General features: G+C 40.0%; 1 protein-coding gene and 1 non-coding gene across 10 annotated transcripts in view; both read left to right on the top strand.

Moving 5' to 3' along the window:
- The first annotated feature begins 885 nt into the window (after positions 1 to 885).
- Positions 886 to 16,198, top strand: part of TBL1XR1 (TBL1X/Y related 1) — a 161,609-nt gene continuing 146,296 nt past the window's right edge. For 2 of the 9 annotated variants that reach the window (XM_071214626.1, XM_058295359.2), the window contains exon 1: positions 1,072 to 1,318. The gene's annotated coding sequence lies outside the window, so the exon portion shown is untranslated. Of the gene's footprint in view, positions 1,319 to 1,952; positions 2,117 to 16,198 lie in introns of those variants that run through there. The other 7 variants (XM_058295360.2, XM_071214621.1, XM_071214627.1 and 4 more) reach the window with 7 other exon arrangements.
- Positions 14,454 to 14,560, top strand: LOC131278398 (U6 spliceosomal RNA). Its single transcript, XR_009185717.1, has one exon. It is a non-coding gene; the product is annotated as a U6 spliceosomal RNA (small nuclear RNA).

The following is a 16,198-nucleotide window of genomic DNA, read 5'->3' as shown; positions in this document are numbered from 1 at the left end:
CTACACACATGCAGAAAGTACACAAAGTGGATAAACTTCTACTGTCGATGCTGCCGTTGAGGTATATATTTGGTAAACATTTAGTTACATTATTTTATTTTTGTGAAACGAGAACTGATCGACCAAACCTTTCAAACAGACCCACCAGACGATAAATACCACCATATGTTTGATTCGCAGTACGTTTGGGCATAAACACTTCAATTACAGCTCTGTGTTTGGTATCAAGAAACCTTTTCTTGTGTGCGTTGTGTGCTTTCCTCCACAGATCTCAGGCTCTGGCTTAAATTTTTAAAAATCGCTGATTACAGATAAAGCACCTTTCCAGGTACGCTTCTGAGCAACATATGTATTTATGCACACAAAGGTGCGCACAGCTCTTTTCACAAACACACGTCCCAACGCTGCCCGCGCCGCGCTCTCGGCCCACGTCCGCCGAGTCGGCGCGGAGCCCGCGGCGCCGCCGGGGGCCCGCGCGCACAGGCCGCCCCCCGGCAGCCGCGCCCCCGCGGCCTCCCCGGGAAAGTCAGGCCGCGTTCCCAGCCCGGCGGCCGCGCGGCCCACACCCAAGGCCGCCCCGCACCCCGGCCGCGCGCGACGGTGGGGGGTAGGGTGGGGCACCCAGGGCCCGCGAGGCGCCTCGGAGCGCCCGCGGGGCTTTCTTTTTAAAAGAATGCGCCGCGAACGCCCAGCCCCCGCCGCCGCCGCAGCGGGCGGGGAGGGGCAGAGCCGCGCGGCCGGCGGAGGCCCCCCCCCCCCCCCCGCCGCGCTGCCGCCGGCGCCCCTCCCCCGCCGGCCCCTCCCCCGCGCGCCGCCCGCCCGGCGCAGGCCGCTCGGGTTTGTTTTGCTGCGCGGCCGCCGCCGCCGCCGCCGCGGGCCTCGCGAGCTCATTTGTGCCTGGCTGGTCCCCACTTCTCTCTCCCCAGTGTTGAGTGTCTGAGCCGTTGGCTGCTCCGAACCGTTTGGCTCTTTCCCTTAGTAACAGCTTTTACCTTCTGCCTCAATTCCTCTCCCCGCTCGCGCCCTTCCCCCGCGCGCCGCCTCCCCCCGCCGCCGGCCGCGTGCGCCCCCGCCCCTCCCCCCGCGGCGGGAGCACCTCCGCTCGCCACCTGGGGACCCGCGCCGCGCTCCCCGCCCCCGCCCGCCCGGCGCCCATCCCCCGCGCCCTCCGCTCGCCGGGGTTATAATTGCCTCTCACCCCCCGGAGGGGTTATTTTGGGGGTGGCTGGAGGCGGCGGCGGCGGCGGCGAGGAGGGGAATTTCCTTGTGCCTCCATTCCCGGGAGGGGGGAGCGGCGTTGGAGGCCACCGTTTTCCAGGTAAGATCTGGGGGCCGGACCCCAGGGTGGGGGCAGCCGCGGGCCGGCCCGGGGGGCGCGGGTGGAGGCGGCCGGTGGGCGCCGGGCCGCGGGGGGATGGGCGCGAGTGGAACCTGAATTTTTTAACTTGGCCCTTTGGGGAGCTGGGGTTTTGGTGGGGGAGGGGAGGAGAGGGAGGGCATTTAGGGTGCCCCCACCCCCTCCTTTTTTCTCTCTGGCTTTGCAGTGCTCACGTGCCTGCCCAGCCCCTACCCTCCCCTGATCTCGGGGGATCCTCACCCTTATGTTGTTGTCCCCGAAAATGTGCACCTCGGCCTTCTCCCCCAGCTTCCACCTTTAATGCATTTACACCCCTTTTTGTGTGTGTGTGCGTGCGTGTGTCTGTAGGCTTTCAGGAAAAAATTTGCAGCAAATTGAATCAAGGAGCCATCATGAGGCCGACTCCTTTATAACCTATTTTTAGAAGAGGAGAAAGCTCTTCGTGCATGTTATTTTGTAAAACCTCAAGCAGCGATGGAACTCTGCCCCCATTCCCGGGCGCGGCCGCGGCCCCGACCCGGGCCCCAGCCCCGGCCCCGGCCCCGGCCCGCGTGTTGGGGGCTGCGGGTGGCTGATGGGGCCGCGCGTCCGGGGCGGGGGCGCCGACCGGGGGAGGGGCGCGCCGGCTGCTGGGCCTGACTCCGGCTTGTGTTTATTTGTAACTTAGTGCTTTTTATCGTCTCAAGGAGGTATTTGATAGAATCTCTTTCAAGTTGGGTTCAGAAGTGTAGAATTGGCAAAGTTATTGCCATCTTCCTGGTAAGTTTTGGGTGGCACAGAGTCACATCATATTCTAAGGGTGTAAAGGCCACGTTGAGAGGGTGGTTTCTCGGTAACTTCCTCTTTGCAACAGATATCGTGTTTTTTTTTTTTTTCTTTTTTTTTTTTAACAGAAGCAGACTTTTATTGCAAGTGAAGAATTAATTTTAAATGGCAGCTCGAGGGAGCTCATGCTTGTGTTAACATGTTGTGTATTTTTGGAAGTTCCTAATTTGCTGAAATAGGCATCTCTTTGCAGTGGCAATCGAGATTAAATTTGTTGTGAGAATGGTGTGTTATATGTAAAATTTGGGTTGTAATGGCTTTTTAAGAAAGTGCTTCCTTTGTTAGGTTATCTAATGACAGTCCCTTAAAAATAATTTGGCGATTACAAAGGAGAGAAGTATGCCAGCATAGTTGAAAATTAGATTTTCTGAGTGTCTTGAGGTGGCTTCAGACCTTGGACTGTGCAGGCATCAAGAGTGAAGTGTTAGAACCTATGTAATTTACAGTTGACTTAGGGAAGTTTTCTATTGGTTTTCTTGTTTTCTAAACAAGAACACTGTGCTGATCTAAACAAGCTTGTTAATAAAATATGGTGGGTGAAATGATGGGTTATTTTTAGTCTGAATGGTTTCTCTCACTCCTCCCCCAAGCTATATAATTAAGTAATCATCTCCCCCCCCTTTTTTTTTCCTAAAGACTCCTTCACCAGATTGGATTAATGTAAGGCCCTTGTGTTTTTATCTACTTACCTAAAACAACTGGTAATAAATATCTTGATTACACACTGAAGATACAGTGAGTGACTTTTTCGGTTTTGCAGTAGGATCCATTTTCATTTTTGTTAAATAAGACCCAGGCTACGTTAGTGTGTTTTAGTAATCCTGAATTCCTGGTACTGTATGTTCTCACCATCTTAATAAGTATATAGTCTAGAGAAGTAGGGCAGCTTTGTTTCCATAAAAACGGCGTTTATGTTGGATTGTATCATGGGAGTTTATGGCAGGCCTCCCAAATTATTGCTGAGAGTTCTAGAAATAGTTAGCATTTACCTGTGGGGGAGGGGCAGCAGAAAGAAAACATGCCTGAGAGCTGTGAGGCCTGTGATGCTTGTTTATACTTTTTGCTCTTAAAAGGAGCTTTTCCTCCTTGTTTGAAATATGATTCCCAACTCCCCCCTCCCCACCCCCCACCCCCCACTTCGCCATCCTGCTTTGTGTGGTGTAATGCAGTCAGAACCATTAAATCTGTGAATATTATTTTTGCCATTTGAGGAGGTAGAATCAGGCCTACAGAGGTAAATACTAATATGGGGGCTGAAAACGCTATGTGCAGTCAACAGTTTTACTTACTGTTAAGGAACTTACGTGATTTGTTAATGGTTTAACAATTGTTGCAAAGCTGACCAATAGGTTTTAAGTTTCTTCTAACATAGACCAGCTTTGGTTATGCATGGGAGACACTGGTGGTAAATGGACTAACTCATTGAGGAGGTTGTAGTTTTGTATTGGTTGCTCCAAAGAAGTGTTAAACATTTTAATAACTTTTTACATGTGGACAAAAATACCAAAAATATTCTTGGGCATAACACCTAATTAAGGTTTTTGCATGATTACCGTGACATATGCCTACTAGGAGAAGAAGGAATAACTGCTTCCTGTGTACTGGGAGCTGTTCATGCTAATATGCAGAAAGGGCAGTAGCTTAATATAAACATAGGAGTTACTGATAAAAGGAGATGTGATTAATGGGCCTTTGAATGACAACCTGTTGAATAAACACATCTGTTCATATATTGCAATGAAATATAAGTACAGCCTTGTCAGATGAGTAGCTGACAAAGGAATCCCCTTCTGTAATTACAGTAGTATTACTGCAGATAATTTCTGACTTGACACATTTTTATTAAGTTGGTAGAGTTAAATTGTTAGTTTTGTTCATTTTTAGTGTTCTTTATGTAAAAATAATAGAAGAACGTGAGTGGTAGTAAGTCAAGGGAGAAAGATGGCAGAAACAGTGACACTGGGACTTTGTATTTTTTAATATATGTGAATTTGACTCCTCACAAATAACATTTACAGTGTAAGTCACAGAAATGCAAAAAAGGAAAGCTTAACATGAGCAATTTATATTTTATACTAGACATCCCCTTAGTACAGAAGGGCTGACCCCAGGGCTGTGTAGTAAAGAATTGTGATTAATATGGTCCAGTTTGGAGACCACTATGGTGCCATCGCCATTCCACCACAGTAGCAACTTGAAGATAAAAAAAAAAAAGCTCGGAAATGGGGACTGTATTTCTGCATGATTTTTCTGTAAACCTACAACTTCTCTCAAAGAGTAAATTACAAAACAAAACGAAACGCAGAGATCTGATGCTGGAGAGGTTTGGCTACTTCCTCCTCTTGGAATTGGAGTCTTCCATTAATTGCCCTGTAACCATAGAACCAGAGGTAAGGGACTCCAGCTTGGTCTGTGCTCTCTGCACTGTGTGAAGTGCTTTTTAAGTTATCTATGCCTCAGGCCAATTCTGTGAGGTGGGTAGTGTTAGAATTTTTTTTTTTTTTTTTTTTTTTGGTAAATGATGAAACTGAGAGGTCCAGAGAAGTTAACTTGTCCAGGGCCACAAAATTATTAAATTTTATGCTGGGTTTCAAACCTAGGTCTGTATGACCCTTAGATTCCATGTTCTTTCTAGATGTTACTGTGTCTGTGCCATACTTTTCTAGCTCTTTTGTTGGTCTTAGTCTGTAGATATGCTTGCAAAAACTTGTGTTTCTAGTGAATCTTAGTTCTGTAGCTGGGCATCGCTCCTAAACTGGGTCAGGTGATTACATGGATAAGTGAAATTTATAGTACCCAAACATCATTGCGCTGAACTCCCTAGAACTATTTAATAACATGTTCTCTTTTTGTCAAATGTATTTTGTATTTTAAGGTTGACAGTGGTGAAGTAGCTTCTCAAAATATTATCAGTAGAAATAAGAATATTTGGGAACCATATCAGGTTATAAGGTTGGTGCAGGTACAGTGGTGTGTGGTAGATTTCTTGCATGCTATCGTTGCTGTTTCTGTGTCGCTTGGGTTTGAACTTCTTACATATTGCACCATTTGAAATATTTCCAACCCTTTCCAAATAAAAAGGGATCTCTGCTTTTTGTTTTTTTGAGGCAGGATCCAGCAGTACCTAGATCCACATTATAGATTGGAATGATTTTTACTTCAGTGGGTAGTTTTGTCTAGCATTGACCTTTCACCTGTGTTTGTTCCATATTTTCTATTTCTGTCAAAGTTCCACCTGGAAGTTGTTCTGTTCCGCTGAAATATCTGAGCCTTGCCTTTTATTTTCACTTCTCAATTTACCACTCTTAAGTCAGCAGAACTTTAAACTACTGATAGTTAGAATTCTGTGTGTTGTACTTTTGACAATCTGAGCAGCTGATATCCTGATTTACCAGCAAGGAGGCTCAGGTAGTGATGGGGCAGTGTAGGGATTTAGGCCCAGGGTACTTTACTCATACTGGCCACCATTCTTAACTGAAGTCTGCTATCTTAGTGAATGAGTGAATGAATTGCTTTAGGTCTGGGTTACTGCATTAGTTTTCTAGTGGATTGCCCTGAGCCGCCTTTCTTCTCCATCCTATCTTCTGTAACTATTGAGAATGTAATTTATTTAAAATACTGGTTTCATCATGTTCATACCCCTGCTGGAGAAGCCATAAGGGCTTCCCTTTGCCAACTGGATCAAGTTCATATACCTCACTTTTAAGACTCATTCTCCCTATTCAGCTTTCTCTCTCACTCTTCCCCAATTGGGCTTCTTGGCACACTTACTACTCTGTTTTTCTGCATGCTCTTCCTTTTCCTTGTCCTTTTTAAAATATAACCTCATTTTAGTCCCACTTCTTCTGTGAAGTCTTTTCTGACCATCCTGACTCAGGATATTTCTCATCAGAGATTCCTTTGCATTTAATGAATATCTCAAACATATAACTATTCATTGTTTTGTGAGTATGTGTCATGTCACCCCCAACTACAAGTTATATTTTTTGAAGGAAAGGGATCTTTCTCCTTATTTAGCAGCATTTTTGGTTTTTGTATCAAGAGCTCAAACAATACTATATACAAGTTAAAATGCATTGTTTTATTTTTGCATCAAGGTACTATATCAATTCTAAGGGTCAACAGTAGTGGGGTATAAAGGTGTATGGGATATTTCTTTGTGGAGTAATGAAAATGTTCTGAAATTGACTGAGGTGATGACAGCACAACTTTGATGAAACTGAGACCCACTGAATGTACACTTTGGATGGATTGTACAGGGCATGGGACTGTATAACATAGTGAACCCTGTAGTGGATGATGGATTGTGGTTAATAGTACAAATACTAGGCCATTTTTACATGAAGTATAGCTCATATACAATACTAATACACGGTGTTAATAGGGTGGTTTGTGGGGAAAATATACCTAATGAATGGTGGGTAACATTTTACCACGGATCCAGTAAGTAATGTAATGTAAGTAAGTAATGTAATGTAAGTATTACAGTAGTAATATTTGGATGTTCTTTTATCAGTTGTAACAAGTGTTCACAAACTATGTAAGGTGCTGGTGGTGGAGTGGTATATGGGAATCCATTATGTTATGCATGATAGTTTTGCAAACTCACAACCTCTTTAACAATTAAAAATGCAGGTTTTTTTTTATTTTTTTATTTTTTACAAGGGCCCTTGTTAAAATAAGAACAATGACAGTCCTGCTGCACAGTTGTTGTGATTGAATTATACCTTAAGGTTTAGGTGTAGAGTCACATTTAACTAGTATGAATTTTAATTCTTCTAGTACTGACAAGAAAGAAATTCTAGTACTGACAAGAAAGAAATACCTGGTGAAAACTTAAGCATTAAATAAAGATGGGTAGTTTTGTCCTCCTTATCCTGGAATAACAGCAACAGTGTTGGGGAGAAACCTAATTGAGTGTGGGTCGTGTCACACTAAGTTGTCTTTATCTGGTTATATATGTGCCAAGTGTGATGAAACTTAAAATTTTGGACTCTGTTAATATTTTAGGCCTTTTTTTTGCACAGTATTTCCTCAATAGAGTGCCAGAATAGATTGGGTTTTAGTTCTTTCTCTGTGTGACAGCATTTTGACTGCATTGGAGTCTTATTTGATCCACCACTATAAATATATTAACATTCATTATAGGATATATCTGTTACACAGTATAAATGTGTTTAATTTACCAGAAGACCAAATAGGTTTTTATAGTAAGGCTGTGCTGTATTAGTTCTAACTAGGGTAATTGACTCTAAAGGCAACTCATTTAGGTTTATATACTTTGAAAATTTTTAATATTTAGAGTTTTAAAATAAAAGCTTCTCGGTATGCTTTTATTTTACTTAATCGAAATAAGTTGGTTATTATCCTGCCTTCTGAGACCTTAGACCTTAATTCAGAATTAAAGTTCAATAAAAGTAAAAGAATTTTTTTGGTAAAATAAATAGGTTTCAAGGATGATTGAAGAAGAAAAGGTTTTGAATGTTTAACTTGGGGAGGTTATCATCTGTTTCCCCCACTGAAGATTTCTTTCAGGAGGAAGAATTTAAAAAACAAAAGAGAACTTGGGGAGCAAGGGTTAGTGATAGATCATTCCAGTATCTTAATAGAATCATTCTTTATATGAAATTGTAGCCTGGGATCTTAAACTTTTAAAAAAAATTGAAATACAGGAGAAGTTTAAAATTTTTGAATACTTTAAAACTGAAGATTTAAACTTTTTAGAACTAGTTATCAATTTACTTTTTTCAGTTTACTTTGGTACCTTCTCTATTTTGTCTGAGATCAAAGTTTACATCAGTGCCTTTCTTGCTTGCCTACTTTTTTTTTTTGTATTGTCTTTTTTTGCACTATGGCAGGATAAAGAGGTAATCAGTGACTCATAGATTTTTGATGGCTGTCCATGATTTTTTTCTTAATAGGTATCTGCTTGAATGGTGGGTAACATTTTACCATGGATCCAGTATTAAGCTAATGAATTTATCATTTTTTGAAAACCATGGTTGCATGGGTACATCATTTAGCTTCTATAAATGTGTATTAAAAGGACTGGATGAAATGTTAAAGTTTTGTTGATTCATTCAGCAAGTGCTTATGTCGTTAATTCCTGTATTAGCATTATGTAAGTCTATTTAAAATTTTTATGTGATATTTTGGGGGAAGGGGACATATAGAAATTTTGCTTAATTTAGAGTATTTAAACAATAAGTATTATCTTACATGGAATAGTAGTACAGCCTGAAAAGCACTTGATATTAGCATAAACAAACACCTTGCCAGACAAGTTATAATACTAGCATATTTTGGTGGTTGCTTTGAATTGCTAACAGAATACTGGTTATGGGTTAGGAAGAGGGGTTTTATGGCCTTCCCTTAATTTGTACAGGCTAATTGGGTAGAGTGTATGCTAGTCTTGCTCCATTTCTCTTTTGTGGCTATCAGATGCCCTTAACTCACAGTATAAGGCAACTGGGTCATCTGCTTTGGGTTTCTGAAATAAAGTAGTGGGAATAGGTAATGAATGAATTTCCTTAATATATTTTTTCTTTTTCTCTAAAGCCCTTTCATGGGATAAAATTTGTCACAGTTATACAATTTGTAGCTGGTAGCACTGTTCTTTGACACCTTTTATATAAAAATGTAATAGTTTTCTTTAAATTACTTTTCTTAATTGTTCTTAGTAAGTGATGTACATTTATGGGATCATAGACTGGAGCTAGGAGTGCAGTCTGTTATTTTATCCTGGAATAGAGTTTTCCTATTCTTGTACAAAACTAATAGGTCCTTATGGGGATTAGTCTTTGACTTTAGAAATCCTGCCAGCAGAAGTCATGTCATCAGTTTTGACATTGGATGAAGTGTTTTGTGTAAATTATTATTTTTAGATTAGTTTAGATTTGTTGCTTATGACTTTTTATTTAAAGGATCTTCTCAAAGATATATGTAAATGATAAAACAAGGGGGGCAGAAAATACTGTATAGTTTGCTGCCACTTCTGGTGCCAGTGGGGATTGGGAAGGGGAGGTTGTGAGTGGATAGGAGGGTATACAAATGAAGTGTGTATGTATGAGTATGTGTGTGTATGCTGCTTCTGTGTGCTGAGAGTGACTCCAGAAAGATATACAAGAGATGATGGGGTTGGGATGGGGGCATGATACGGTCATATGGGGAGTCTTATTTTCACGTATAACCTTTTTTTTTTCTTTAGATTTTTTTTTTTAGAAGGTGCTGGGGATTGAACCCAGGACCCCCTTGTACATGGGAAGCCGGTGCTCAACTGCTGAGCTACATCTGCTCCCCCATGTGTAACCTTTTATGTTTGAATCTTACTTTATATTATCATTTCAAACAAGTAATGATTGTGAAATACTAAGGCAGCCAGTTAATTGATTTTAGACTATCAAAAGTAGTGGAGAAAATATGATAATTTCTCCCTCATTTTTCAGTCAGTTTAAGAGCTGGAACTGTATGTATTTCTGTAAACACCTGTTCCTTCTCAGGTTTGTTGGCAGAAGTAGAGCCCTTGAATAGTAAAAAAGTGTTCTGTTTCATGGCTGGATCGTCAGCCAGTGGAAGTATTTACTGATCATGAGCTGCTGATTTTTGAGTCCTGTCCAAGGTTGATGTATTTGGAAGTTAATTCATTGCCATCTTCAAAAAGAGGTTTTGGTTGTCCAGAAGCAGATAGGTGTTGTCTGAGTTCAAAGGTATTGTTTTGCCAAGAGTTTGGAAATTGGGTGAAAATTGGGATTTTCATAGTTGAGTGGTTTTAATAATTATGATAGTCTTTAGTATAATGGGATTTGTGAAATTATGGGTTCTCATAGTTGTGTGGATCCTACTGTGACTTGTGACTTTAGATGTGTGTACTATTGTTTTTAATTTTTTTTATCCCCCTCCCCGCCATGACTCCCTGCTTGTTGTCTGCTCTGCTTCCTTAGGCGTCACCAGGAACTGAACCGAAGCCTCATATGTGAGGCAAGTGCCGAGCTGCTTGAGTCACACTCGCGACTCCTCACCTTTAGGAGGCAGTGGGAACCTAATCGGAACTGGCTATGTGGGAGGCAGGTGCCCAGTTGCTTGAACCATATTTGCTTCCCCAGATTTGTGTATTATTGACTCCAAAGAGGATTCCAATTAGATTCCCTTCCATCTTTAGATTCCATTCCATCCCCTTTAGATTTCATCTTTGGTTATTGCAAATGGTGTCACTTGTAATTGTTAGCTGCTTGTTTTATTTACCAGTAAAAGGCTCCTGCCTTATAGTTGTGCTCAGCATTTCTACCCTTAGTTCTTAAAGTAGAGGTAACTGCAGAGAGAGGTAGAATCTGTTTTTGCACACTTAATTTTGCTGCACTGTGGCCTGATTCTAGCTCTCTTCCCGTAGGCACTGTCTCTCCCTTTGGCAATAAGAGCACCGAGACAGGTCTGTGTCTCATCTTTGGCATTAAACTCTGACTCTAAAATGATGATGTGATGAATAGTGCAGCCTCTAGAGCCAGGCACCTGATTTGAATTCTTTCACCCCTGCTTGTTGTTGTATAGCTTTGGAAAGTTTTATAACCCTTCCAGCTTTGTTTCTGCATCTGAAAAATGGGAATAAAGGGTAATAAGTAATTTTCTCGTAGAGCTGTTGTGAGGATAGAATGAGAATACGTGCAAAGATGTTAGCATACAGCCTGGCTTGCAGAGTACTCAGTAAATGCTAATTATTACTTGGTGGTCTTTGTTAGCTACAGTGGCAGCAGCTGTAGAGAGAGGCTGAAAAGTAATACCCATCCTGACACTATTCTGTAAACCTATCATGGCTTCCTGTGGCAACTGCGGGGAACCAGGATGGTTAGAATTTTCCATGCTGGGACTGCATTGGTAAAGACCTTCATTGCTTATCCTAAAATGAGAATATGTATTGTGGGGCTTTATACATATATTCTTTTTTTTTTTTGTCTTTTTAAAAAAATATTACATATATTATAGTAATATTTTATATTTGGCCACATAATGTTTCAAGAAAAAAAAAGGTTGCTAATTTTCTTAAAGAATAATTTTTTTTGCTCTCTGGAATGGAATCTCCTTTTCTCCAGTACAAAGAGATCAAACACTTTTCAGGTTATCAGATAATGTTTGGATCAGTCATTTCAAATATTTATGTTACATTTTGTGCATATGTTGAGGACTCATATTTAGGGATACCTGTATATATGGACATGAATATTTGCAAACATAATTGAAATCAAATTTCCAGGGAATGATACCTGACATACAGATATTCTGCACTCTTCTACTATTTTTGATTTAAAAACATGTTTTATAAATCTCTGAATTAATTCTATTATTTAATAAATAGTAATGGTTTATTATTTAATGAATTTAAAAAACACTTGTTCAAAGGATTGTAAAATTGTAATTTCTGGTTTTATGGGTTTGGAATCTCTATTCGGAAACAAATTGTCATTCTGAGTGATAGAGCATAGAAAAGTCACATTTATTAGTGCCAATGTCTTTAGGTAGTATTCTGAGACTCTAACAGGATTCTTCTGAAGTTCTAATGACCCCGTTTTGGAAGGTGTGCATTAGAGATAAGGTATAAAGGATGAGGAGTTTTGATTGCTGAAAATATAAGACTTTGGGGGAGGGGGAATCTGCAAACAGCTGTAGATTGAAGAACCCTGAATGCTTCTAATAGAGGGCAGTAATCATGAGCAGAATGACCATCATACTGTTTTTTATATACCAATAGAGAATAAGTTTGGATAATTGCTTTATCCTGTGAATGTTTAAACAAATTAGCATGATATAATATTTGGTTGCATGAAGTTAAGACTTTTTGATTGAAGATTGAACCTTGTTCTCTGACACCCTGACCTGTGACTCCTAATTATCTGTTTCAGAATCTGTCTGTATTATCCTTGATTAAGAATTACTTTATTGACCTTGTATCACTAGGCAGGACCTTCCTTGAAGTCAATTCCTGTATTTCACCCATTGTTGTATCCTCAGCACCTGTTACAGTGCCTGCACATTGTAGATTTTCCACAAATGTTGAGTTGAATCCATGAGGCTCTCTGACCAAGGTATAGGCTTCCTAGTGCTATAGAACCATGCTTCTTTGTGGATGATTCACACTTACAAAACTGGAAAAGGAGGGATCAATCCACTTGCAATAATTAATTTCCGCCTGGACTTTCATTCCTATGGTAAGAATGGTTGGGCCTGATTGTGATAACCTTAGCTTTCTGCTTTGCAGTTTTGGTGTCTGTACAATGTTTTTTTTTTGGCTTGGGAACAACACAGACTTACTAGACAACAAGGATGTGCAAAAACTGGGTAAAAGAAACAAAAAACTTTGACCTGACATTTGACCCACTTTAATTGGGATATTGTGTAGATTTGTGCACTTGTTCGTTATACTCATGTGCTGTTTCTAGTTTATTGGCATTTGGTCTCTTTTTTCTAATTCGAACCCTGACCTTTAACACCAGTATGCCATTTCTGCTTCCTGGTTCTTCGTCTTAGCATTGTGTTCATTCCATATACCAACTGATGCCCTCCCCTTAACCGTGACCTTCCTTCAGGGCTCAAAGGATTTGTTTTTGGTTCTTTTGGTTCTCCATTCCTTTGTTTCCTTAAATCAGTCATTGTTGCACAACCATTGTGGTTTAGTTAGGCTTTTAATTCTGACCACCTCTTCTCCTGGTTTACTACCACCATGATCTAGCCTGGGTTTGTACACCCTGTGCTTTCTTCCTGTGTTTTTCTTATTCAGTGTGAGCTGGTAGTGGAATTAGACTTTTTTTTTTTTTTTAATAGGGAATCCTTTTCTTAATGGCCTTAGGTTTTTATTTAATTATGAATGGTGATGAGACAGTTGTAAGAGAGAGGAGGGTCAGAGTTGGAAGAAAGAGGAGAAAGTGATGGTAACCGTGGGTTGCCAGGAACTTCTAGCTACTGATAAAAATATTCAGTAGCTAGAAAATAAACTGAAATCTTGGGTGTTTGCAGTGAAGGTGGGGAATAGGGGACTTGATAGATGTTCTTTTATTTGAAGCTTACCAAGACGTAGGAGACTCTTTTAAGAAGGGAGATGGTAGAGCTGCTTTCTAAAAACCAGAATTTCCTGTAAATAAGGTCTGATTTTCATTTTTAACTTTTGGAACTGAAATCCTTGCCGTTAGATTAAAAAATATATACTTGAGGAGCATACATGAGGTCCTGAGTTCAATCTCTGGTACCTCCTAAATTTAAACTTCTGGAATTTATCAGCAGATTTAAGTCACCAAACCTATTTCATTTAAAAGATTAATATTTTCACTTTCCTCTGTTAATAAATGGAATGTAAAGAGTTTATCTTACAAGATTTTCCCTTTTTTTATCCTTTGTTTACTTGTCTGAAGTATGTTTGTTAGGTAACTTCATCTTTTATCTCTCTAGGTTCTCTGCTGTTTGTGGGTGTGTTTTCTAATTTGCTGCTTCTCTACTTGGATTTGTTCCCTTATTTAGGTCAGATATGCTGGTGAATCTGGCTGCCTTATTTCATCTAGCATCATTTGCCTTCCAGATTGTATTTTCTTCCAGATGACTCATATATGTATTGCTAATAGATATATTGGTTAGTTGGTTGGTTTGGTCTGACAAATCAACATAAAAGGGACTTACTACAAATGAGAACTGATAGAGACTAGAGACAGGGAAAGTGTTTTTTTTTTTTTTTTTAGATTGTTCATCACAACATGCTAGTGGTTTTTGATAAATATTATGATAAATGCACGTGGCATAATTCAAAGGTTGTGGCTTGAAGCCCTGTTAGAGTAGTTGCCTGTGTGGATGGTTAAAACATGCAGGTTTTAAGTTAGGTCTGGAAACTTTTTCTTTACTGCTTCTGAAACTTTGATACGTTTTATTTGCCTCTTTGATCCTCAGTTCTCTTATTTGTAAAACACTAAAAACATATAAGGATTTCATTAGGATAAAAGACATTGTTAAAAAGAATAGTTTATTCTGCTCCACTGTGTGCGTCTGTATCCTGATTTGGCTGTTATGTGATTTGTAAATAGGGAATATATGTCATTATAGCAAGAAAGTTGCTCTGGTTCATATGTGATTTTTCTGCAGCTTGTTCACATTTTGCATTACCAGATAACAATCACAGCACCTGAACTCAAAGTGCACCAACAGTTTAAAGCAGCAAGTCACAGGGGTTACTCAGGGTTCTTCCTTTTGGCCCAGTTTGGCCATATTTTCAGTCTTGGATGGTCTTAGAAATGCTTATTCTGTGCTCGCTTCGGCAGCACATATACTAAAATTGGAACGATACAGAGAAGATTAGCATGGCCCCTGCGCAAGGATGACACGCAAATTCGTGAAGCGTTCCATATTTTTACGAGTGTTATTGGGGGGGGGGAGAGGGGGGGTGGGGGGGTGGGGTTGAATGGGACCTCACATATATATTTTTAATGTAATATTATTACAAAGTCAATAAAAAAAAAAATTAAAAAAAAAAAAAAAAAAAAGAAATGCTTATTCTATGATTCTCCCTGACCTCTGTGCATTTTGCCTTTGTCGCTCAAAGCTGCCTCAGGCATTCTTACATCCTCTTACCAAGCTGCTTTCACCCTAATTAATGAAAGTTGTATATTTGTTGTATTTTTTATTAGAAGTTTTAAGAGCACCTTTATTTGGATTGCTAATTGTTTTTGTTAATGTTCTGATTACAAAGTGAATAGATTTTGAACGTGTCCCATAACCTTGTTTTTTCCTCATAAAGCTTTGTTACTTTCAGCATGTGGCTTTGCAAGAAGTGAAGTTTTCCACAAATTCATATATTGCTCTATAGAATGCTTAGGAAAAATGGTTATACCACTGTTTTGTCTGGCACCATAGAAGATGCTCAGTAAATGTTAGTTTTCTTCCCTTTTTCTCTTTCCGCTAATGACTTTATTGTACTTAGTATAAAATCCAAGCATCTTTCCTCGTTAGCCGCACATGGCCTGGCACCCAACCACCTCACCTTAATCTCATTTCACAGCCCCCTTCCTCTTGCTCACTATGCCCCAGTCATGCCAGCTGCACTGTACAAGTTTGTTCCTCAGAGAGGCTGCACTGGAACACTGAAGTAACTGCCCACCCTCAGCCATTTTCAGTCACGTGACCATCTTATTTTCCTCCTAGCACTTAACCTGTTACTTAAATAGCCATGATCACTGATTTTTTTTTTTTAACTGTTCTGTAGAATTTAAACTCCATGAGAATAGATATGGGCTCCATCTTATTTGTCACTCTAACTTCAGTATGTACAATAGGACCTGGTAGGTGTTCAATAAATATTTGAGTGAATTGTGATCTCAGGAATGTTTTCATGACCAGCTGATAGCATTGAACTGATCCATATTTGCAATCGAGCACTAGAAATAATTCATTAAAAGGCCAGCATATAGGGTATGGCAAGAAGAGGCTTACTAAGTTGATATTTACATTCGGAAGCCCATGGATACATGTGAGTGTTACCTGCTTTTGAAGGGAATGTATTTACAGGTGGTGTTTGACTCAATCTGAAAAAAAGAAGTAAATGGATTACTGGACCAATCTGAAAATGTCTTCTGTGCTAATCATAAACATTAGATTTTAAGACAGGTTGTTAGTATTTTTTGTTCCATGGATCCCTTACTAAGCCCATACTACACTGTGTATTATTTAATAAATTATCGCACTTGCACCAACATGTCCCCACAAGAATAATGTTTTTTTGAATTTCTGTTCAAAGCTCATGGACCCCTTATTTAGAACCTGTGCTTTAAGAGTTAATACTTCATTCAAGTGGGACGGGAGGCCTAGAAACCCCCATTTATGGTTAAATATGGGTTCAAGAGATATTATCGTTTGCCTTTAATTACATTTACCTGTGGTAGTATGTCTTGATTAAATAGTCAACTTCCTAATGTTGGATTGAGAGACAGAACTCTTATTTGTGTGATAGAAACTCAGCTCCAATTTAAGCCAAAAAAGTGTAATTCATCGACA

Source organism: Dasypus novemcinctus, chromosome 4, assembly GCF_030445035.2.
Source record: "Dasypus novemcinctus isolate mDasNov1 chromosome 4, mDasNov1.1.hap2, whole genome shotgun sequence".
Lineage (NCBI taxonomy): Eukaryota > Metazoa > Chordata > Mammalia > Cingulata > Dasypodidae > Dasypus > Dasypus novemcinctus.
The sequence above is the reverse complement of the archived record's forward strand: the minus strand, read 5'-3'. Positions and strand labels throughout refer to the sequence as shown.